General features: G+C 50.0%; 1 protein-coding gene and 1 pseudogene across 1 annotated transcript in view; both read right to left on the bottom strand.

Moving 5' to 3' along the window:
* The window catches only part of LOC129387131 (alcohol dehydrogenase class-3-like), a 762,528-nt gene that overhangs the window by 189,295 nt on the left and 550,343 nt on the right, over positions 1-22,890 (bottom strand). The window lies entirely within an intron of this gene.
* Positions 19,560-22,890, bottom strand: part of LOC140216251 (uncharacterized) — a 35,929-nt pseudogene continuing 32,598 nt past the window's right edge.

Below are 22,890 nucleotides of genomic sequence, written 5' to 3'. Positions count from 1 at the left end.
GCCCATGCCCTTTTATTTTTCTTGATTTCAACTAAGATGTCATTACCTCGCGTTTGTTCCCTCACCCAATCTGCTCTTTTCTTATCCCTTAACGTTGCACCTGTCATTCTTCTTTCCATAGCTCGATGCGTCGTCCTCAATTTAAGTAGAACCCTTTTCGTAAGCCTCCAGGTTTCTGCCCCGTACGTGAGTACTGGTAAGACACAGCTGTTATACACTTTTCTCTTGAGGAATAATGGCAACCTGCTGTTCATAATCTCAGAATGCCTGCCAAACGCACCACAGCCCATTTTTCTTCTTCTGATTATTTCAGTCTCATGATCAGGATCCGCAGTCACTACCTGTCCTAAGTAGATGTATTCCCTTACCACTTCCAGTGCCTCGCTACCTATTGTAAATTGATGTTCTCTTCCGAGACCGTTAAACATTACTTTAGTTTTCTGCAGATGAATTTTTAGACCCACCCTTCTGCTTTGCCTCTACAGGTCAGTAAGCATGCATTGCAGTTGGTCCCCTGAGCTACTAAACAAGGCAATATCATCAGCGAATCGCAAGTTACTAAGGTATTTTCCATTAACTCTTATCCCCAATTCTTCCCAATCCAGGTCTCTGAATACCTCCTGTAAACGCGCTGTGAATAGCACTGGAGAGATCGTATCTCCCTGCCTGACGCCTTTCATTATTGAGATTTTCGTGCTTTCTTTATGGAGGACTACGGTGGCTGTGGAGCCGCTATAGATATCCTTCAGTATTTTTACATACGGCTCGTCTACACCCTGATTCCGTAATACATCCAGGACTACTGAAGTTTCCACTGAATCAAACGCTTTATCGTAATCAATGAAAGCTATATATAAGGGTTGGTTATATATTGTACATTTCTCTATCACCCGATTGAGAGTATGAATATGGTCTATTGTTTAGTAGCCTTTACAGAATCCTGCCTGGTCCTTTGGTTGACGGTAGTCTAAGGTGCTCCTGACTCTATTTGCAATTACCTTAGTGAATACTTTGTAGGCAACGGACAGTAGGCTGATCGATCTATAATTTTTCAAGTCTTTGGCGTCCCCTTTTTTATGGACTAGGAATATGTTAGCGTTCTTCCAAGATTCGGGTACGCTCGAAGTCATGAGGCATTGCGTATACAGGGTGGTAAGTTTTTCTAGAACAATCTGCCCACCATCCATCAACAAATCTGCTGTTACCTGATCCTGCCCAGCTGCCTTCCCCCTTTGCATGGCTCCCAAGGGTTTCCTTACTTCTTCCGGCGTTACATGTGGAATTTCAAATTCCTCTAGACGATTCTCTCTTCCATTATCGTCGTGTGTGCCACTTGTACAGTATAAATCTCTATAGAAATCCTCATCCACTTGAACGATCTCACCCATATTAGTAATGATATTGCCGGCTTTGTCTCTTAACGCATACATCTAATTCTTGCCTATTCCTAGTTTCTTCTTCACTGCTTTTAGGTTTCCTCCGTTCCTGAGAGCATGTTCAATTCTATCCACATTATATTTCCTTATGTCAGCTGTCTTAAGCTTGTTGATTAACTTGGAAAGTTCAGCCAGTTCTATTCAAGCTGTAGGGTTAGAGGCTTTCATACATTGGCGTGTCTTGATCAGATCTTTCGTCTCGTGCGATAGCTAACTGACATCCTGTCCAACGGAGTTACCACCGAATGCTATTGCACATTCCTTTATGATGCCCATAAGATTGTCGTTCATATCTTCAACAATGAGGTCCTGTTCCTGAGTTAAGGCCGAATACCTGTTCTGTAGCTTGATCCGGAATTCCTCGATTTCCCCTCTTACCACTAACTCATTGATCGGCTTCTTATGAACCAGTTTCTTCCGTTCCCTCCTCAGGTCTAGGCTAATTCGAGTTCTTACCATCCTATGGTCACTGCAGCGCACCTTGCTGAGCACGTCCACATCTTGTATGATGCCAGGGTTCGCGCAGAGTATGAAGTCTATTTCATTTCTAGTCTCGCCGTTCGGGCTCCTCCACGTCCACTTTCGGCTTGGATCCCGTTGAAACGTTGGGAGCCCGTTTCGTCCCCAGCTTGCGCCTGCGTTGGCTTCGGTGCCGCCGTTGTGTCACTCGTAGCGTGTGACCCTCGTTGCTGGGTTAGAAGCCGTCGCAGTTGGTCAACCTCGGCATGCAGACTCTCGATCGTCGCCGGAGCCTTTGAGTCCGCCTTTTCGTGGTCGTCGCCGTCAGCTTCGGTCTGGCTGGTCGTTGAGTCGGAGGACGTGTCCAGCAAGGCCTGGAGGCGAGTGTTGTCGTCTTGGAGACGGGTCACGAGATCGTCCTTGCGGCCGCTGCACGGAAGTCCACGGATTCTCAGCTCGTCAGTCAGCCGTTGCTTTTTCAGGGCGCTGAGAACGTGGCGGACAGTTGATTTCACCGGTGACCAGATGAATGTGGACTCCGAGCTCACCGATGGCGTTCTGCTGGGCTCCGTGGTGGCCGCTCGTTCTTCGTTCGGGAAAGACGCACCTGCAGATCCTGTCGGCTGCGCCATGTCGGCAAAATGAATAAGGCTGGGTTCTTGCTTAAATGAAAACTGTTTATTATCGGCAGAGCGTCGGCGTGAAGCGTGTTGCTGCCTTCCTCGGCCGCGTCTCTCGTGCGTCTCCCGTGCCGTCTCTCTGGTTCGGCTGGCCTCCGGCTCTCCTCTCTCGCCTCGCTCGAACCCCCGTGCCTACTCGTGGGTGTCTTCTTACATCCCAGGAACTATGGCAGGGCATCGGTGCGAAGATTCTTTCCTCGTGTTTACTCAAGGGTCTCTTGCGGGGAGCAAAGTACCATGCGGGGTGTCTCGTGATCTACGGGATTGCGGCGGTGGAGCGCGCTGCCTGACAGGTCGGCGTAAAATGCGTGACGGCTAAGTTATGAGAGTGCGCGCCGCTCACACCGAGAATGGCGTCTCGTGAGCCCTGTTGAATGGTAACGCAGGTGACAGGTAAGATTCCAGTCGGCGTTATTAGGTGTCCTCCAGCTGTCCGGATTTGAGTGCCTTCCCATGCAGTCTTAACTTTCTTCAACTGGGTGAAAAGAGGTCCACTCATTACAGAGTGATGTCAGATTACAGAGTGTGTCCCCTACGGCGGTGACTTCACGACCATCGAGAAGCACGTCGAGGTCGGCGATTCTTTGCCTTACGTTGCATTTAGGCCTCATCGTTGGATCGCGGCTGCGTCGCGTTGGTGTGTGACTGGTAAGTCGCGGCATCAGGTCCTTGGTCGGTGTGTTCTGTGTTTCCAGGCTTCGTCTGGATGGCAGCGTCTCGTTATGTCGTCGGGATAGTCTCTTCGGCGGGTGAGGATCTTCGTAGTTTGGCGAACGGCAACCGTACCTCCATCGGTTGCTGCTTTCAGTTTTCCGGATATGGGCTCGCAGAGGGGTCCCGGGCAGGGCCAGTGTATAGACGGCACTGCGGCGACAGGTAGCGTCCTCGTGAGGGCGAATGGTATGGTCGTCGAGGGCTCCACTGAGTGGCGGCGCGGCAGTCGGCGATCTCACGTGGGCGTTCCCCTTCCCGAGGACGCTGTCCTTGACTGTAAACCCTCGCAATCCCTAGTCGCGGTATGGGCATCCGTGGTAGACATGGCCGGCTTCTGCGCAATGGAAGCAAAGCGGAGGGTGGTCGGGTCCGCACCAAGTATCCTTTTTATTTGCGTAGCTGCGCTGGGCGACGGGTGGGCTTTCTCGCGGCGGCGGTGGTGGACGACGGAATTGCGGCGTTAAATGGCCCTGGCACGGTCGCGTAGTGGGACTTCTATGGCGGGCGACGGCGGCGTATGTCATCGCTTCCGGCTGGCGCTGCGGTGATTGTGGTCGCTCCTCGGGAACTTCAAGCGGTCGCTGAAGCTCTTCTTTGACAATTTCGGCGATTGAGGCCACTTGAGGCTGCGACCTTGGGTACAACATCTCGCGCTCTTGCTGTACGACCGCTCTGATACCGCTATGATGGTCGGTGGCCAGTGAGTGAACTCCGGCGTAGTTTGTAGAGTTTGTGCGGCGGTTGAATAGCCGGTTCCTCATTTAGAGCCTCTTCTCGATGCTGGTGGCCTCGCGAGGAAACTCGTCGAGGGTCTTCGTATCATTGCGCCGTGGGTTTTGTATCATTCCGCCAAAAAGTTTGTCCTGCAAACCACGCATGAGTAGGCGGACTTTCATCTCCTCGGACATTTCGGCATGGCGGAATAAACGGCACATTTATTCCGCAGATATAGCAGCGTTCTCATCCAGTAGCTGCACTCGGGCTTGGAATAAAACTTCGGCCCTTTGTTTCCGCATGATACTCATGAGGTCCCCAGGAAGCTACTTCACCTATCACGATGTAAGGGTGGATTCCCGGTTTCAAGTTTGAAGTTAATTTTTTTGTCCTGCCTGCTTACAGGAACAGGAGCAGAGGCTAAAGGCTATGTAGCCTGACAAAATGCCTGACAAAGTTTTCGAAACATGCCCTCGCGGCATCTTCCAAAGAGAAGTACACATGGCACAGCTTTTCCTCACAGGTCCAGTTGTTGAAGACCGAGATCCTTCCGAAGGTTTTGAGCCAGGTTTCCGGATCCTCCAACGAAGCTCCACGGTAGGGAGGGGGCTCCCTGTGTAGTTGAAGCACGATGGGGGACGCTGGCACTCTCATTGCGGTCGTCGAGCTGGCCACGGTCTTCGTCGTCGTATCAGGCAGAAGTCCGTGCTCCGGGGGCAGTCCTTGCAGTCTGCGGCTAGCACGCTGGTCTTGGGCGACGTTGGTGTTGTCTTCGGGTTTCGGGCTTGGATAGCGGCTTTGCGGGGGCGTTCGGTACATAAACGTAAAGCACCTTCACCAGATGTCGCGTAGTAGTGACGGTGAAGAAGGCAGCAAAACTGTGATTGACGAAACTAGCGTTTTATTGGGCGAAATTGTGCCCTGAAAAGCAGGCTATACTCAAAGAACAACGATAGTGGCTAACACAGTCGGCGCTCGTCGAAAATTTGATCAGCTCGCCAGCTTTATTTACATCAGTCATCGAAGCTTCCAGAGTAATCGCTGAGACCCGCGTGTCTTTCAGAAAGTTCCACACCATTGGCGTCGCACGATGAAATCAGATTAGACAAGGTTCGGCGACAACAGACAACGGATAGAACCATGGATAACTTTCGAGAAACTTCATGTACATGCAAGCGCTTCCTGCGGTGTACGATAACATTTGCCAGGTGGTGAAACGCGGTCACCCGATGAAGATAAACTAGTACACGTGTCAATATACTCTACAGTGAAGTCATACTCCATGACTAGCAGACTCCAGCGGAGCACTCTGTTATTGATATGCTTAACGGAATTAATGTACGAAAGTGGTTCCTCGTCAGTTTGTAAAGCGAAACACTTCCCTAGACGAACACGTGGAACTTATGAATGGCCCATAAAAGGGCGAGGCCTTCCCTTTCTATGGTGGAGTAGCGTCTCTCTGGGTAGTGGCCTCCGACTCGCGTATGCAACCTGGGTGTAAGACCCCGTCGTAACGTTGCAGTAGGACAGCTCCCAGTCTTTTTGATGAGGCGAGTGTGAGTAGTACAAAAGGCTGCTCTAAATCTGTAGACCGGAGAACTGACTGCGCAGAAAGCAAGTGCCGAATTTTATCTGAGGCTTCTTGATGGCGCGTCAACCATGTGAGCTTGTTGGATGCCCGCTTGCGAACCAGTTCTGTGAGGGGTGCTGACATTTCAGAATAATTTGACACAAAGTCTCGAAAATAACCGATAACGCCAAGAAATGAACGGACCCCATTTTTAGTGGTCGGCCTCGTGGCGGCATTTATTCTCTCAGGTGCCTCCATCTGTGGACGTAAGGCACTATGGCCTACAATATGTCCTAGAAACCTCGAAGTGAATCCAACTTCACAGTTTGAAGTTTTCATGGTCAGGTCAGCGTTCTTGTTGAAAAAAACGCCCGAGCGTATGAACATGTTGCTCGCATGTCTCTGTAGCAATTAGGAGATCGTCAAAATAGTGGTAAATATTGGATATGTCGTGCACTACTTTCCTCACCAGCCGCGTGAAGACAGCTGGCGTGGTCTTAATGCCGAATTGCATAAATCGGAAGTGGTACAACCCCGATGCTGACTGGAAGGTTGTCATCTCTTTGCTCTCTGGTTGTATTGGTAGCTGCCAATATTCTTTTGTCAAATGAAACTTTGAAAAGTAGCGACTGTTTCCTAGTTTGAAGAACATCATGTAAACCCGTAGAATCGGTTCATTGTCAGTAATTAGCACTCGATTTAGTTGCCTCTGTGAAGAAGAAGAGGCGCTTCGCGGCACAGACACATCGCCAACGCGCGGCTCGGCTCCCCTCGCGCTCTTGATTACTGTCGCCTTTTTTGGACAGTGCTTCGGGCTGTCTCGCCGTTCCCGGTCGCTGCGCTTTTGCCTTAGGAGCCGCCAATAAACCTCTTCTCAATTGGTGGAGGTGCTGGGACTCAAACCCCGTCGCTTGTAACCCTGGAGCTGCGATCAAGAACGCTATCGCCCGCCATGACCGACAGCTCATCCCAAACGGCGCCGACGCCACAGTCCGTCACTTGCACCGGCGTTGCACGACAACGTGACCCCAAGATCTTCAGCGGTGCAGACGACGAAGACGTAGAAGACTGGTTGGCGTCATATGAACGGGTGAGCGCGCACAACAAGTGGGATGATCCAACTCTGGTTTCACAACCACGAAAGTGACTTACCCACATGGTCAATCTTCAAGACAACCTTTACAGAAGTGTTCGGCCGACCCGCTGTTCGCAAACTGCGCGCTGAACAACGCTTGCGCGCCCGAGCACAGCAGACGGCAGAAACATTCACGAGCTACATTGAAGACGTCGTCGACCTGTGTAAACGAGTCAACGCGGCAATGCCCGAAGCTGAGCGAATTCACCATATACTGAAGGGCATCGATGACGGCGCTTTCCAGATGCTTCTAGCCAGGAATCCGCGCACTGTGTCCGAAGTCGTCAGCCTATGCCAAAGTTATGATGAGTTACGGAAGCAACGCGCTTCGACTCGGCGTGCTCTGGGCAGCGACGACTTGGTGGCAAGCCTTGACAGCATGTACGACCCATGCTCATTACTTCAACGGGTCAAGGACTTCGTGCGTGAGGAAGTTGCCCGCCAGCTTTCTTTAGTCCCCTTCACTCAGGGGCCCACCTCCCGTCTTCCAAACACGCTCCGCACCCTCATCTCCGAAGAGGTCGCTCAAGTTGTCCCTTCCGCACACCATCAGCCGCCTGCAGCCACGAATCTCAACTCTGCTCTGGCAGTGCAGCCTGTCGCGACTCCTCCCACCTATGCGCAGCCAGTCCTGCCTGTGGCTGCGCCTCTTACGTACGCGCAGGCAGTACGCAGGCCTCCGCCTGCGTCTTTCGCGACCCATTCCCAACCGGTGCCACCGGAAGCCCATGCTGCATCTTTGTCCGCACCGAGAGCTAATCCTTGGAGGACGCCTGATAATCGTCCCATCTGCTATTCTTGCTGCACTCCTGGACACGTCGCCCGATATTGCCGACGTCGGCCTCAAGCGTTCGGCGACGCCTCTCGGCCCTTCCAGTACGGCAGCCAGCCCTTTCGCCAATACGCCACTCCTTCCCACCAACCGTATGCTTGTGCTGACCTTCCAGAATTTCCTTCGCGTCGCTCGCCATCCCGTCGCCGACGCTCGCTCTCCCCAATGCGTCGGCGACCCGCACCACCTGACCAGGAAAACTGAACGTCGCAGTTCACGAGGCAAGAGCTGCGCCCCATTCGAACTGTCTAAGTCCTCGCGCCTGTCCTGCTAACGTGGTCGAAATTAGTGTAGAAGGTGTTCCTGCATTCGCTCTTGTGGATACCGGCGCAGCCGTTTCTGTGATAGCCGCCAAACTGTGCCGTTCGCTGCGCAAGGTGACCACGCCGCTTTCTGGACTGTCGCTTCGTACGGCAAGCGCTCAGCACGTCACTCCGCACGCAGCCTGTACTGTACGTGTGCTTATTCACGGCATTGTTTACATAGTCGAGTGCATTGTTCTTCCCACCTGCTCGCATGACGTCATCCTCGGATGGGACTTCTTATCCCGTCATAAAGCCGTGATCGACTGCGCACGCGCCGAAGTTGAATTTTCCCCTTGTGACGCACCCTTGCACGAAGATTGTGACCGCCCTTCTAAACTTACCGTGCGCGTGGACACAGATATTCCACCTGGCTCCTTCGCTCTCGTACCCGTCTCTTGCGATGCCATCACTGATGCAACGGTCCTCTTCACACCTTCCGACGTCTTCATGAGCCGTAAATCTCTCCGACTACCCTTTGCAACACTTGACATGGCTGGCGGCTGTAGCAATATATACTTCTGCAATCCCCTCTGTGCGCCTATTACATTGCTCGTTGGTGAATTCCTTGGCATCGTGGAACTCCTCGACTCTTCGTCTTTGGTTGACGTCCACGGAGACTCTTTTGATGTCGACTCCGGCCAGTCGTCTTCGATTTCCGCGCGTGAAGAGACGTCCAAGGATGCATTCTCGAGTGCCATCGCCGATACCCTCACACCTGCTGAACGCGCCGACCTTCTTAATCTCCTGCACCACTTTAGAAGTTCATTCGACGTTTCACAACCTCACTTGGGCCGCACGTCGGAAGTGCAGCACTACATTGACACCGGTTCACATCAGCCGTTACGTCAACGACCCTACCGCGTCTTGGCCGAAGAGCGTCGTGTCATTACCACCCAAGTCGAAGATATGCTGCGCCGTGACGTTATTCAACCTTCGCACAGTCCCTGGGCATCGCCTGTCGTTCTCGTTCGCAAGAAGGACGGGTCTATTCGCTTTTGCGTCGACTACCGTCGGCTAAATAAGGTAACGCGCAAAGACGTCTATCCTTTGCCGCGCATCGACGACGCCCTCGACAGTCTTCAGGGAGCAGAATTCTTCTCGTCCCTTGACTTGCGTTCGGGGTACTGGCAGGTACCGATGGCTGCAGCCGATCGCCAGAAAACCGCATTCATTACGCCTGACGGCTTATATGAATTTAACGTAATGCCGTTCGGGCTTTGTAACGCCCCTGCCACCTTTGAACGACTCATGGACAACACGCTGCGTGGCCTCAAGTGGTCCATATGTCTGTGTTACCTCGACGATGTCGTGATTTTCTCGCCTGATTTTCCGACTCACCTGCTCCGCCTCAGACTTGGTTTGACCTGTCTAACGAACGCTGGCCTCCAACTCAACCTCAAGAAGTGCCGCTTCGCCGCGCGAGAGCTCACCATCTTAGGCCACGTTGTGTCCAAGCACGGCGTTCTACCCGATCCTGCAAAACTTCGAGCAGTCGCCGAGTTTCCGAAGCCTCAGACCATCAAAGAACTTCGGAGCTTTGTGGGCCTATGCTCATATTTCCGGCGCTTTGTTCGGAATTTCGCATCGATCATGGCGCCATTGACTCAGCGGTGACACCACCCTCTCCTCCTGGTCCCCTGCATGTGACTCCGCCTTCGCTACGCTGCGTCGTCTTCTCACCTCCCCACCTATTCTTCGCCATTTCGACCCGTCGGCTGCAACTGAGGTACACACAGATGCCAGCGGGGTCGGTCTCGGCGCCGTCCTCGCCCAACGAAAGCCAGGCTACCCCGAATACGTAGTCGCCTATGCGAATCGCACGCTGAGGAAGCCTGAGGCCAATTACAGCGTGACCGAAAAAGAGTGCTTGGCCTTAGTATGGGCACTTGGCAAGTTCCGACCATACCTGTACGGGCGCCCATTCGGCTTGGTCACAGATCACCACGCGCTTTGTTGGCTTGCCAACTTGAAAGATCCCACTGGCCGCCTAGCCCGTTTGGCATTACGCATCCAGGAGTACGATATCCGCGTCGTATACCGCAGTGGGCGAACACACTCCGACGCCGACGCCCTGTCTCGTTCACCTTTACCTCCAGACTCGGCCTGCGGAACAACTTCCGCACACTTCATCTCATCTCTCGACATGGACTCCTTTGCCACCGCACAACGTCGTGACCCGTGGATCGCTTCTCTTTTCGACTATCTTTCTGGATCATCGACCATCCCTGTATCCCGAACCCTCCGACGCCAAGCAGTTCATTTTGCAATACGTGACCAGCTGCTCCACCGACGCAATTACTCTCCTGAAGGCCGTCGGCGGCTTCTGGTGATTCCCCGCAGCTTAAGGTCACAAATATGTGCCGCTTTCCACAACGATCCACAGTGTGGCCACGCCGGAGTTTTCAAGACGTACGAACGAATTCGCCACAGCTACTACTGGCGCGGCATGTACAATTTTGTACAAAAGTTTGTTCGGTGCTGTCTTGACTGTCAACGCCGCAAATCGCCGCCTTTACGCCCGTCTGGTGCCTTGCAGCCGCTCCCGTGCCCTGCCACACCCTTCGATCGCGTCGGCATCGACCTATACGGCCCGCTTCCTATGACGCCAGACGGCAATCGGTGGATCGTAGTTGCTGTTGACCACTTGACACGCTACGCCGAAACTGCTGCTTTACCAAGTGCTACGGCACGGGATGTAGCGTTTTTCGTTCTACATCGCTTCGTGCTTCGACACGGCGCACCTCGAGAACTCCTCAGCGATCGAGGTCGCGCCTTCCTCTCCGAAGTCGTCAAAAGTTTGCTCTCGGAATGCCGTATTATTCATCGGACAAGCACGGCATACCATCCCCAGACTAACGGACTCAAAGAGCGATTTAACCGCACACTTGGTGACATGCTGTCGATGTACGTGGCATCTGATCATGGTAACTGAGACCGCATCCTTCCATTCATCACGTTCGCGTACAACACCGCGATCCAGGCCACTACGGTATTTTCACCTTTCTTCCTCCTGTATGGCCGCCAGCCTACGCATACCATCGGCACGCTCCTTCCATACCGTTCTGACGCCTCCGAGTGTCTACCTGTGTCCGACGTCGCCCGACAGGCCGAAGAATGCCGCCAGCTAGCGCGCTCCTTTACGGCCGAGCAACAGCAGCGCCAGAAAGAAAACCGCACCGACACGCTTCCGAACACTACCTACGCTCCAGGCGTTCTTGTGTGGTTGTCTGTGCCTTTCCAGACTCCGGGGCTTTCCTCGAAACTCGTCCCAAAATTCGAAGGGCCTTACCGAGTCTTGGAGAAAACATCCCCGGTGAATATTCTAATTGAGCCACTGTCACCACCTGAAGACTTGCGCCGGCGTGGACGTGACATTGTCCACGTCTCGCGTCTCAAGCCCTACCACGACCCTCTGCCTCCTGATTCTTAAGGCGCCAGGATGGCTCTTTTTGTACGGGGGGAGATTGTGAAGAAGAAGAGGCGCCTCGCGGCACAGACACATCGCCAACGCGCGGCTCGGCTCCGCTCGCGCTGTTGATTACTGTCGCCTTTTTTGGACAGTGCTTCGGGCTGTCTCGCCGTTGCCGGTCGCTGCGCTTTTGCCTTAGGAGCCGCCAATAAACCTCTTCTCACCTCAAATGAATGCACAGACGCATGCTGCTGTCCTCTTAACTACTACTACCTGGCGACTGGTGTGGTGAGTGCGAAGGTTCGATGATGCCTTGTTTCAGCATTTCTAGTATTTCGCATTCGATGGCCTTTTCAACTGGAAAAAGTACCAGATATTGGCTCGCGTGCACTGGCACTTCCGTGGTCAGTCTCAGTTGGCATTCAACGAGATGCGTCTTGCCAGGGACATTCCAGAATACGTCTTAAAATGCACTCATCGAATCCTTTGCTTCGGCGCCTTGCTCTGCTGGCAAGTCCATGATAATCTTTACGTGCTCCTACGTTTCTTTCTGCTTGAATACAATAAACGAAGGGTCACTATTCTCAACACCTCTGCGGGTGTTAACCGCGGCAGCAGCTTGATGTTCTGCCGGCGCCAATGACTGCCGCTCCTCATACTTTTTAAGGAGATTGATGCCGAAGGTACCTGCTCGCGTCCCTAAGTCTAGGGAGAAGTCGATGTCACTTCTCTTGTCAATAACAATAAAAGGTTCCTCCCTTCCACGTCAGTATTAATTTGTTGTCGGATGGGAGCAGAAGTAAAACTTTGTCTCCCACTGCAAGGTGTCGAACGTTCGCCTTCCGTTCATAATATTGCTTCTAGGTCACTTTCGATCTTCGAAGCACCTCATGGCCAAGTTCTCATGTTCAGTGTAACCATTCTTGCAGCTGTACAACGCAGTCGTACGTTGTTTTTGTCTCGTCATGCCGTCGGCTTCCAGACGATAGCTCCTGTATGATTACTACTGGTCCTCGTACGTAGCGACCATATATCTTATCAAAGGGCGAGTATTCCAAGCTTGTCTGTGGGACTTCCCTGTATGCAAATAACAGTGGGGCTAAGTGTCCCAATTTTTAGGCTTTCTAGGCACATCCTCCGCATCAACTGCTTCAACCTTTCGTTGAAGCATTCGACTAGACCATTCGTCATTGGATGGTAAGGCGTGGTTGGTAGCTGTTTAAAAGACAGTAGACGGCTGAACTCTTTCATGAGTTGTGAGGTGAATTGTGTACCTCGATCGGTTACCATTTCTCGTAGAATTCCGACCCTGGAAAGCGTCTCAAGCAATGCCTCGGCAATTCTTTCAGTGACGGTGCTTGTTAACGCAACCGCGTCTGGATAACGGGTTGCAATTCCATCACAGTTAGGACATATCGGTTCCCACTGGCCGATGTGGGTGGCAGGAGTCCAATGACATTGATAGAGACACGCTGAAAAGGAGTATTGATGATCGGCGTGTTCCTAAGAGGCACACGCCCTAGAATATGTTTTGGGAAGGTCCCCTGACAAATGTCGCAATGCTTCACAAGCCACGTGACTTGTACTTGAACACCAGACCAGTAGAATTCTTCCAAAACCCTATCCACAGTCCTCTTTGTCCCTTGATGACCGGAAAGTATGCGTTCGTGTGCGATCTTCAGGACTGACGCTCGAAGATCCTTGAGAACAACCAGCTGTTCCACTTCTCTCTGTGTCGCGGACTTGTAACGCAGGTACAGAAGTTCATTGATGATGACAAATGTGGCAATGGTCGATCGTGTCGTTTTTGTCTTGCCCACGTCCGCGAAGCAACCACTATAGCTGCGATCGTCCTTTTGCATTCTCACCAATCTTTCGGGCCAACGTCCAACGAACTTGGCATGACTACTGGCAGCTTTGGTGAGTCTTTGCCACAGGATAGTGATAATGCGGCCACATCATCGTCACAAACAGGATAGGTGTTGTCCTTGCATTGTAGACAGCCATTAATGCGTTCTTCAGGACAAACGGCATGCTTCGCTTCCACGCAGTTCAAGAGAGGGGCAGCCGCCGTTGATATCGCCCAACAAATTTTACAGTGGCCGCTCCATGCATATGACCAATATCATGCCCTTGAAGAACTGGCAATCAATATCAACTTCTTCTTCTAGAAGATATTTAGCGGAACTGTATAGTAAATAAACATGAATATTTTGTTTAGCGCAAAACAACAGACACAAGAAAGACGACCAGGACAAGGCGCTACTCTCAACTGACATCATTTTATTGCGTCACTCCTTTATAGACCGCTCAAACTAGAGGAACATGTGCAGTGAGCACCATGCGGTGGAGCCACCAACATCCGATCTCAAGAGCACACCGATGCGACAGAATCTAAAAAACGAAATTCAGCGCTGTACAAGGTTAAGGAAGGCACACTAATGCACTGTGACCCAAATGATTGAATGAAAAATGCTTCCGATAACTCTCGGGCGGTGGTGTCACGGCTCTTTTTCAAAATCGTGGTATCACGAAACATGGGTTCGCACTTGCATGTTTTACAATGCTGAGCCAAATGGGAACCTGTGCCTGTTGGTATGGATCGTGGATCGCTCATGTTTTCTAAGGCGCTCGTTAACGCAGCGGCCTGACTGGCCTACATACACTTTGCCACATGACAAGGGAATATTATAAACCACACCAACGCTGCATTCTACAAACTTCACGTGGTTCTTTTCACAATCAGGTTTTTTACTTGTTTTAGAAATACGGCTTCACAACATTGACAGTTTCTGAGGAGCGGAAATCACTACCTGAATTTGGTATCTAGTGGCGACATGCTCTAGATTGTGAGCCACTCTGTGGCAATACGGCACAACTTCTGGCCTCTTCTTTTGTGCGATGCAGTTACTTTTGTGCCGCTTCCCTTTCAGTTTCTGAAGCAATACCTCCGAGATTGACGTCACCACGACACTTGGGTAACCAGCAGCCTGCAGCCTATTTAACTGCGCAATGAAACTCATATTCGCAGAGTGATGACAAGATTTCATTAAGGAAGATTCTAAACACATCAAAGCAATGACGCGTTTCACAGTCTTTGAGTGCGCAGACGCGTAAGGTAAAAGTTCCTTACGTGCACGTGGCGAGTACATCCAACAAGCGTGGCCTGTTTGTAAGGATAGCTGCAAATCTAAAAATTGGAGTTTACCGTCCCTAGATAGCTCATGTGTTAAAGTTAAACCTTTGCCATTGTCATTGAACAGAGTTAAAATATCAGCTACCGTCACGGAGCATTCGTTGTTAGTCTGTTTTATCACAACAAGAAAATCGTCAACATATCTCAAAATTTGAACCGAGTCATTGTTTAAAGCACTCTTAAGAGCGCGGTCAACAAACGATAAAAAAATATTACAAAGAGCAGGCGCCACAACTGAACCAATGCACACACAATTTTTATGGATAAAAAGGTTATTTTCGAACCGGATGAAAGTTGCACTTAAAGGGACACTAAAGTGAAAATGATTTCTTCTGCATCAGTAAATTACGGTTCTACGACACCAAAAACACCACTCTTACAGCGATAAGACGTTTGGTTAGCCAGAAAAAGCGCAAGAACGAAATACGGGCGGCGACGCCTACTTGAGTTCCCTCACCTGGTGGCTGTGACGTCTTGCATTTTGATGGCATCTTCTAGGGCCTACTAATTATATATAACGGTACACATTGACTACATTGTGTTCTAAAGGAACCAAATAATAAACATGGCAAGTTTCGGGAACCTTTATTCAGCCAACGCGGCCCAAATGCGAAAACATACTTTGGAATCTCTGACGTCACAATGACGTACCGGTGCTGGAGTTTCGGCGCGAAATTCAAATACTGATACTTGGACCTTCATTTTCTCATCTAATAACCAAACTATTTTTTTGAAATGACTGCCTACAGGCTTCTCAAACAACGCTTCATTAGTCTAGACTGATTTATTGTTTCGCTTTAGTGTCCCTTTAAACAAAATTCAAGAAGGGACATGAAACTTTCTGAAGACAACCCGGTCGCGTTGCGAAAAACTACCTCGCCACTTTCTTCGATGCACGTCATCACACGGCGAAATAGCTCATCATGCGGTATTGAATAGTAAAGATCTTCGACGTCAACAGAAAAAATGTCGGCTACTGAATCCTTTCCTTCCAGAAAGGAAACAACATCGAAAGAATCCTTTATGCCGTAAGGATCGTCAATAGTTAAATGCTTCACCTGTTTTTGCAAAAAGCGGCTAACCAAAACCTGCCAACCGTTGTTTTCACTGACTATTGTACGGAAAGGCACATCCGGCTTGTGCGGTCTTGCAGTGAAAAAAACCTCTAGAGCAAGTACCTTACATTGTTTTACATCTTTCACAATCTTGGTGAGGCCTATATTTTCCAACAAAGAAATGGCTTTGTGTTTTACCTTCTGAGCTTTCTCATTTGCCAGAATGAAGTTCTTGTTGACAGCCTCAATGGCTTTTTTGTTGAAGACAGCAGACAGAGCTATCACAAAACCGCCCTCTTTGTCACTCAGTAACAGCTGAAGTTCATTGTCTCTAAAGATAGATACTGTCCTTTTGATCAAGGCTGTCGAAGGTGGCGCGCTCCCGGTGACGGTCCTACGAAGGCAGTCCACCCCATAGAGGAGGCACCGCTCCTGGTCCTCTAGTTCTGCTTTCATTGCTATGCGCCTGTTCAAAGCCAGTAGCTCATGTGCAGAAATTCTTGGTTCCGTGCTATACTTCGGCCCATTCTTTAACAATGCAGCAACTTCGTCAGGAAGCCTGAGGTCACCGAGTACCTGGAAACTAGCGGTGACAGGTTGCGTTTTTTTCCTTTCTGCGCGGGAGTCTGGACCGGAGGGGTAGCAGCAGCTGTGTCCACCAGAATTCTGTAGTCTGAGTTGATAGACGTCTGTAGAAACGAAACTTCTTCTCGGCCACAATAGGCGCATCGCGCGAGTAGCAGACAGCTTTCAACCAGCCGTACAGAAGGCGTACCTGCCGCCAAATTTCAGAACGAAGAATCCGACACATGCGCCACACGTGACCGACGGAAGGCCTGACGTTCCCGAAGAGACTCGCCACGTCTTGAGGAACATGTCCATTCTTCATACAGAACGTAAGCATCCTTGCACGGCACACAGCAAAAGCTATGTGACTGACCAGAACAGCAGGTTCAGGAGATGACACAGACACACAAATATCAGGGCCCACAGTAGAAGAAAGATAGTTCAGCACAATGCGTTGGCGGGCTAGTTGGTGTGAATCCATGAACACTTCATTTAGCGCAAAACAACAGACACAAGAAAGGCGACAGGACAAGGCGCTACTCTCAACTGACATCATTTTATTGCGTCACTCCTTTATAGACCGCTCAAACTAGAGGAACATGCGCAGTGAGCACCATGCGGTGGAGCCCCCAACATCATCAAGAACTTCATTCTGACAAATAAGAAAGCTCAGAAGCTAAAACGCAAAGCCATTTCTTTGTTTGGAAATATGGGCTTCACCAAGATTGTGAAAGATGTAAAACAATGTAAGGTACTTGCTCTAGAGGTTTTTTTCACTGCAAGAACGCACAAACCGGATGTGCCTTTCCGTACAATAGTCAGTGAAAACAACTGTTGGCAGGTTTTGGTTAGCCGCTTTATGCAAAAACAGTTGAAGCATTTAACTATTGACGATCCTTATGGCATAAAGGATTCTTTCGATGTTGTTTCCTTTCTGGAAGACAACCATTCAGTAGCCGACATTTTTCCTGTTGACGTCGAAGATCTTTACTATTCAATACTGCATGATGAGCTATTTCGCAGTGTGATGACGTGCATCGAAGAAAGTGGCGAGGTAGATTTTCGCAACGCGACCGGGTTGTCTTCGGAAACTTTCATGTCCCTTCTTGAATTTTATTTAAGTGCAACTTTTATCGGGTTCGAAAGTAACCTTTTTATCCAGAAAAACGGTGTGTGTATTGGTTCATCTGTGGCGCCTGCTCTTTGTAATATGTTTTTGTCGTTTGTTGACCGCGCTCTTAAGAGTGCCTTAAAAAATGACTCGGTTCAAATATTCAGATATGTTGACGATTTTCTTGTTGTGATAAAACAGACTAACAACGAATGCTCCGTGACGGTAGCTGATATTTTAACTTTGTTCAATAACAATGACAAAGGTTCAGCTTTCACACATGAGCTATCTAGAGACGGTAAACTCCAGTTTTTAGATTTGCAGCTATCCTTACAAACAGGCCCCGCCTGTTGGATGTACTCGCCACGTGCACGTAAGGAACCTTTACCTTACGCGTCTGCGCACTCAGACTGTGAAACGCGTCATTGCGTTGATGTGTTTAGAATCTTCCTTAATAAAATGTTGTCATCACTCTGCGAACATGAGTTTCATTGCGCAGTTAAATAGGCTGCAGGCTGCTGGTTACCCAAGTGTGGTGGTGACGTCAATCTCGGAGGTATTGCTTCAGAAACTGAAAGGGAAGCGGCACAAAAGTAACTGCATCGCACAAAAGACGAGACCTGAAGTTGTGCCGTATTGCCACAGAGTGGCTCACAATCTAAAGAATGTCGCCACTAGATACCATATTCCGGTAGTGTTTTTCGCTCCTCTGAAACTGTCAATGTTGTGCAGCCGTATTTCTAAAACAAGAAAAGAAACATGATTGTGAAAAGAACCACGTGAAGTTTGTAGAATGCAGCGTTGGTGTGGTTTATAATATTCTCTTGTCATGTGGTAAAGTGTATGTAGGGCAGTCAGGTCGCTTCGTTAACGAGCGCCTTTGAGAACATGAGCGATCCATACCAACAGGCACAGGTTCCCATTTGGTTCAGCATTGTAAAACATGCAAATGCAAGTCCATGTTTCGTGATACCAGGATTTTGAAAAAGAGCCGTGACACCACGGCCCGAGAGTTATCGGAAGCATTTTTCATTCAATCATTTGGGTCACAGTGCATTAGTGTGCCTTCCTTAACCTTGTACAGCGCTGAATTTAGTTTTTTAGATTCGGTCGCATGAGTGCGCTCTTGGGATCGGATGTTGGTGGCTCCACCGCATGGTGCTCACTGCACATGTTCCTCTAGTTTGAGCGGTCTATAAAGGAGTGACGCAATAAAATGATGTCAGTTGAGAGTAGCGCCTTTTCCTGGTCGTCTTTCTTGTGTCTGTTGTTTTGCGCTAAACAAAGTATTAATGGATTCGCACCAACTAGCCCGCCAACGCATTGTGCTGAATAAATAAACAGTCCGCGTTTTCCCAGTAAGCTTCTCGGAAGGAACAAGTGCGCGTTTTACAACGAGATTTTCTCAATCTGAATCTCTGAGAACGTTCACACGTTCACTTTACAGATAACCTTGCGCTGTCGGCATTCGTTTTCTACGACACTTCGGACCGGCGGGGCTTTCCGCATTCGAACCAACCTTGCCGCATCTGGTGTCTTCAGTGCCTGTTGGAATGCGGCACGTTTCGCGCAGAGTGCTTTCTTGCGTTGCTTGGCCACGTTCATAACTGGAACACCAAGCCTCGCTGCTTCCTGTGTTTTTCAGAAACCTCTGCGGCTTCTTCCCCTTCACATTGCTCACGGATCGACTTCCTGTGGCTCCAAGCCAACAATCAGGCTTGTGGCCTTGTTTATTGCATATGAAGCAATGAGGCTTTCCTTGAGCGCTTGTTGGCTCTTTTGGTGCCACCCCACTATTCAGATGTGCCTAGCCAGATCTTTCAGGCCTTGGGCTTCGCGATAACGATCCGCTGTTGCGGCCAAGCTGCCTAAATATTTACAACCTCGCTCCTTCAAAACTACCGCTAGCTTCTCATCGCATCGATGCAAAAATCGTTCCGTGATGACCGTCTTTCAAGGCGTCACATGTACTTTCGGTTTTCGCCAGCACTTGCCAATGGTCAAAATAAACGAGCAGTCTGCCTGCAAATTGACACCCTGTTTCGCCATTTGCGGGTTTGGCCTCTCGAAACGTTCGAGAACCCTCTTCGGTATACCTGAACCTCTGAAGAAGTCTTGACTTCAGCTTTGCAAAGTAAGACGCATTTTCAGTTGATATGCGTCCGAGTGCAGTAAGAGCATCTCTGTGAGGCACAAACTTAGGGATAGACCCCACCTGTCCCGAGACCATGCTTGGTGAGTGGCTACTCACTCGAACTTTGAATATAAGCGTCAAGCTCCTCCCGGGATTTATTGAAAGCTGGTATTATGTTGTGCGGACCGCGAAAAGCTTGACTGCTCCCGCAGCGATCACTTGGTTCAGCAGTGACTGCTTGATTAGGCTGCTGCGATTACCTTGGCGCTCTCCGGCTTGCTGCTCTTTCTGTCGTGATCCTCCTTAGTAGCTTCACGCTCTAGCGCAAATCTCTCGCTTTCTTTCTCCCACTCCTCCTCTGTCCACTGCTGGAGTGCCTTTCCTGTCAGTCCCAACTCTTTATCAAGGCCTATCAGCTTTTCGGCATCGATCTTCAACCACTGCACATAAGCAAAGTGAGGCTCTAAAAAGGTGATAAGGATAGTTTTGTCCTGTCGCGGACGCCCGAAATGTAGTGTAGAGATTGCGGCCGTCACGTTCGTTGAAGTGCGATGCGGTGAAGGATGGAGCCGCGGACGTTCAGGTTGGTAGATAACATATATTAGGACTAAGCACTCTATCATGCGCTATACGAACAGAACGGCGCACACGTCACACATCAACTAAAATACATGATACACATTCATGCTGTCCCTCGTGTCTTCAGCACATCGCATATAGTGAAGTGCTGGGTGACCGGTGGCGGTGGCCCGAACGTTCAGGAACGGCAAGAGATCAGGTCGACCAGGAACAGTACTGGCCGAGAACAGTCGCGAGCAGGTTGTAGCCGGACACCGACATCCGCAGGCGTGTGAACGGTCAGCAGGCTGCCCAATGGTTCAAGCGGGTAGCCCTCTCGAACCGGCTGCTCGAACGCCATGTAGAACCAGTCTTCTTTTCCTGGCCCCCGCTGTGCTCGAGCCTGCTACCTCCTCTTTCAATTTTCTTTCCCTGCCGCTGCCACTTCGCGCTTTCTTTATGTCCGGGACGCGCCGCCGCCGTCGTTGTGTTTTACCACATATGCGCATAAATGTTTATATTAGGTATAAAAATCCCTCCACACGGCGGAACTGTGGCTCCTCTTCCAAAGCAGATTTTTTTCACACAAAATAAAATTTAACTGAAACAAAGTGCAAAAATATCGTTATCAAATCGCAAAACGTTACAAACTTTGGAAGCGCTTGGTATCGAGCACACAGGTTTCTACCCGCTAACTTTTTTACACAACATTTATCCCAACTCTGGCACGGAATTAAGGCAAACTGAATTTAAGAATTCCTCGCCCGACAATACACGAGAAAGTTAGAGACGTATCTGGACGATCTTTTAAGGCGCCTCGGACTAAGGGTTTACCTTGTCAATTTCTTGACGTTGATAAAACGGCCCCAACTGTAAAGTTTCTCTCGTATTTTTTCAGCCAATCGGCAAGCCATACAGCATGGTTGCTACGTCAGAATGTCACAATATATTTACGCAATCGCAAAGCTATGGCAGCGGCTCCCGGTTGCGACCGTTCACTTTTCTTGCGTAAACGACACGAGCACCAAGGACCGGAAAAGAGTCTTCCTTTGAGAAAGGGCGTCCAATGAGTGCGCAGTTACTTACCTTGACGAAAAAGAGAAAAGATTTTTCCAGAACTTCCTTTTCCGGGCACGAACAAAAAACGTAACCTTTTCACAGCCGATCAGAGACAATATAGGCGATACAACCGCCATATCTCTGCATAGTGGAACCTTAATATATTATCACTGGACCCGATTTAACCACGCAGAAACGGCCATGCAAGGAGGCAGGTAGTCACGAGGGGTGACCAGTCCATCGGGTATATCTGTGGCGTTTTAAGACACGGTACAACTCGGTAGGCAGTGGTCCAACAAACACGATCACATCAAATCGAATGACGGCGTTTGCGCATGCATCAGCGAATCTTCCAGATGCTCTCGCGGTGAAAGTCTCTCAATTGTCAAATTCCGACGTACCGTCGAAGTCGTCATTTTGCCAGATGCGATTAGCCCTGAGCCCTCCTAGTTGACTCGAAACTCTGCCATCGCAGAATGGGATAAAAAGGTGGAATTACAGAAGAGCACCACAGATAAATTCCAGAACGTGCCACAACATCAGAAGCCAACATACACTGACACCGAGGACAACATATAGGGAAATTACTTGCGCTTACTAAATGAAATAAAGATACTGTCACGTGTCTTCAAAGAGGACTCACGACGTTTAATGCAGACAGCTGGCTCCCGAAAAACACGGTGGTGGTATCTGGCTTTCGAGAGGGCGGGGCTAGCACGTGCGCTTCTTCCTTTTTGTTCTTCTTGCCTCTTTTCTTGCACTGCCCACTACTGCAGGTGGCATTCCCCCCTCCCTCAAAAAGATAATCGGCTGGATGGTGAGGAAATGGTGTAAGGAAAAGAGGAGGCAAAGAAACGTGGTCAAGGCAGATGCTCGCACAAAGAACACAGTCAGAGCGACAGGAAGGCCACAAGTACATCAATGGCGAAATGTGACATGCAGAGTCTCGAGAATTGGAGAGGTAACCGCATTAGCTGCAAATATGAGCACAAACATAAATAAATGACTAAATGAAAAAAAATTATAATAACGAACGCGCAACATATGGTTTCATGCGTACGACGTGAACGGTGTCAGGGCTAGGTGGTTGTCTACGCCGTGTTTGAGCCGCACTGTCCGGAACGACTTCGTGGTTCAGGTCGCTAATGCAACGCAGCACTATGTATGGGCCAAAATACCGGCTGAGGAACTTTTCACTAAAGCCACGGCGGCGAACGGGAGTCCGCGCTTGGTTGCCAGGGTCGCCTATGCTGTAACGCAGTGCATCTTCGTGCTGCTCTTGAGCAATGTGCAGCCGCGCAAGCTTCCTCGGCGCGTCGAGCAAATTCTTCGGCGTCAGTAGTTAGGCGCTCGTCGTCTTGACACGGCATCGTATTGTACGCGGCGCGACGCAGTATTTTACGCGAGGGTCACGTAAGGCAATATATGATCCCATATTATGTGCTGCACGTCAATATACATAGAGATCATGTCCGTGATGGTCTTGTTCAGTCGCTCCGTAAGTCAGTTAGACTGCGGATGGTAAACAGTGGTCTTTCGATGCCTGGTTTTGCAGAACTGAAAATTTTCGTGCATGAGCTGTACTGTGAACGCCGTCTCTCTGTCTGTGATTACAGTAGACGGGGCTACAACGTGGCACATGAAGAACTGTGCGACCTCAAAAGCAGTGGCTCGTGGGAGCGCCTCCGTCTCGGCATAGCGGGTAAAATAGCCCGTCGCGACAATTGCCCACTTGTTGCCGTCGGTCGAGATAGAAAAGGCCCAAGAATGTCGAAGCCGGCTTGGTCGAATTGCTTATGAGGTGCTTCGATAGGTTGCAATAACCCGGCGGGCTTCATGGGCGGTGGCTTTCGCCGCTGATATGCACGGCAGCCTTTAACATAGTTTGACGCTCACCAAAAGCCCGGGCCAGTAATACATCTCGCGCACTCTGGCAAGCGTTCGTGAGGAGCCAGA

Source organism: Dermacentor andersoni, chromosome 2 (genome assembly GCF_023375885.2).
Source record: "Dermacentor andersoni chromosome 2, qqDerAnde1_hic_scaffold, whole genome shotgun sequence".
NCBI lineage: Eukaryota > Metazoa > Arthropoda > Arachnida > Ixodida > Ixodidae > Dermacentor > Dermacentor andersoni.
The sequence above is the reverse complement of the archived record's forward strand: the minus strand, read 5'-3'. Positions and strand labels throughout refer to the sequence as shown.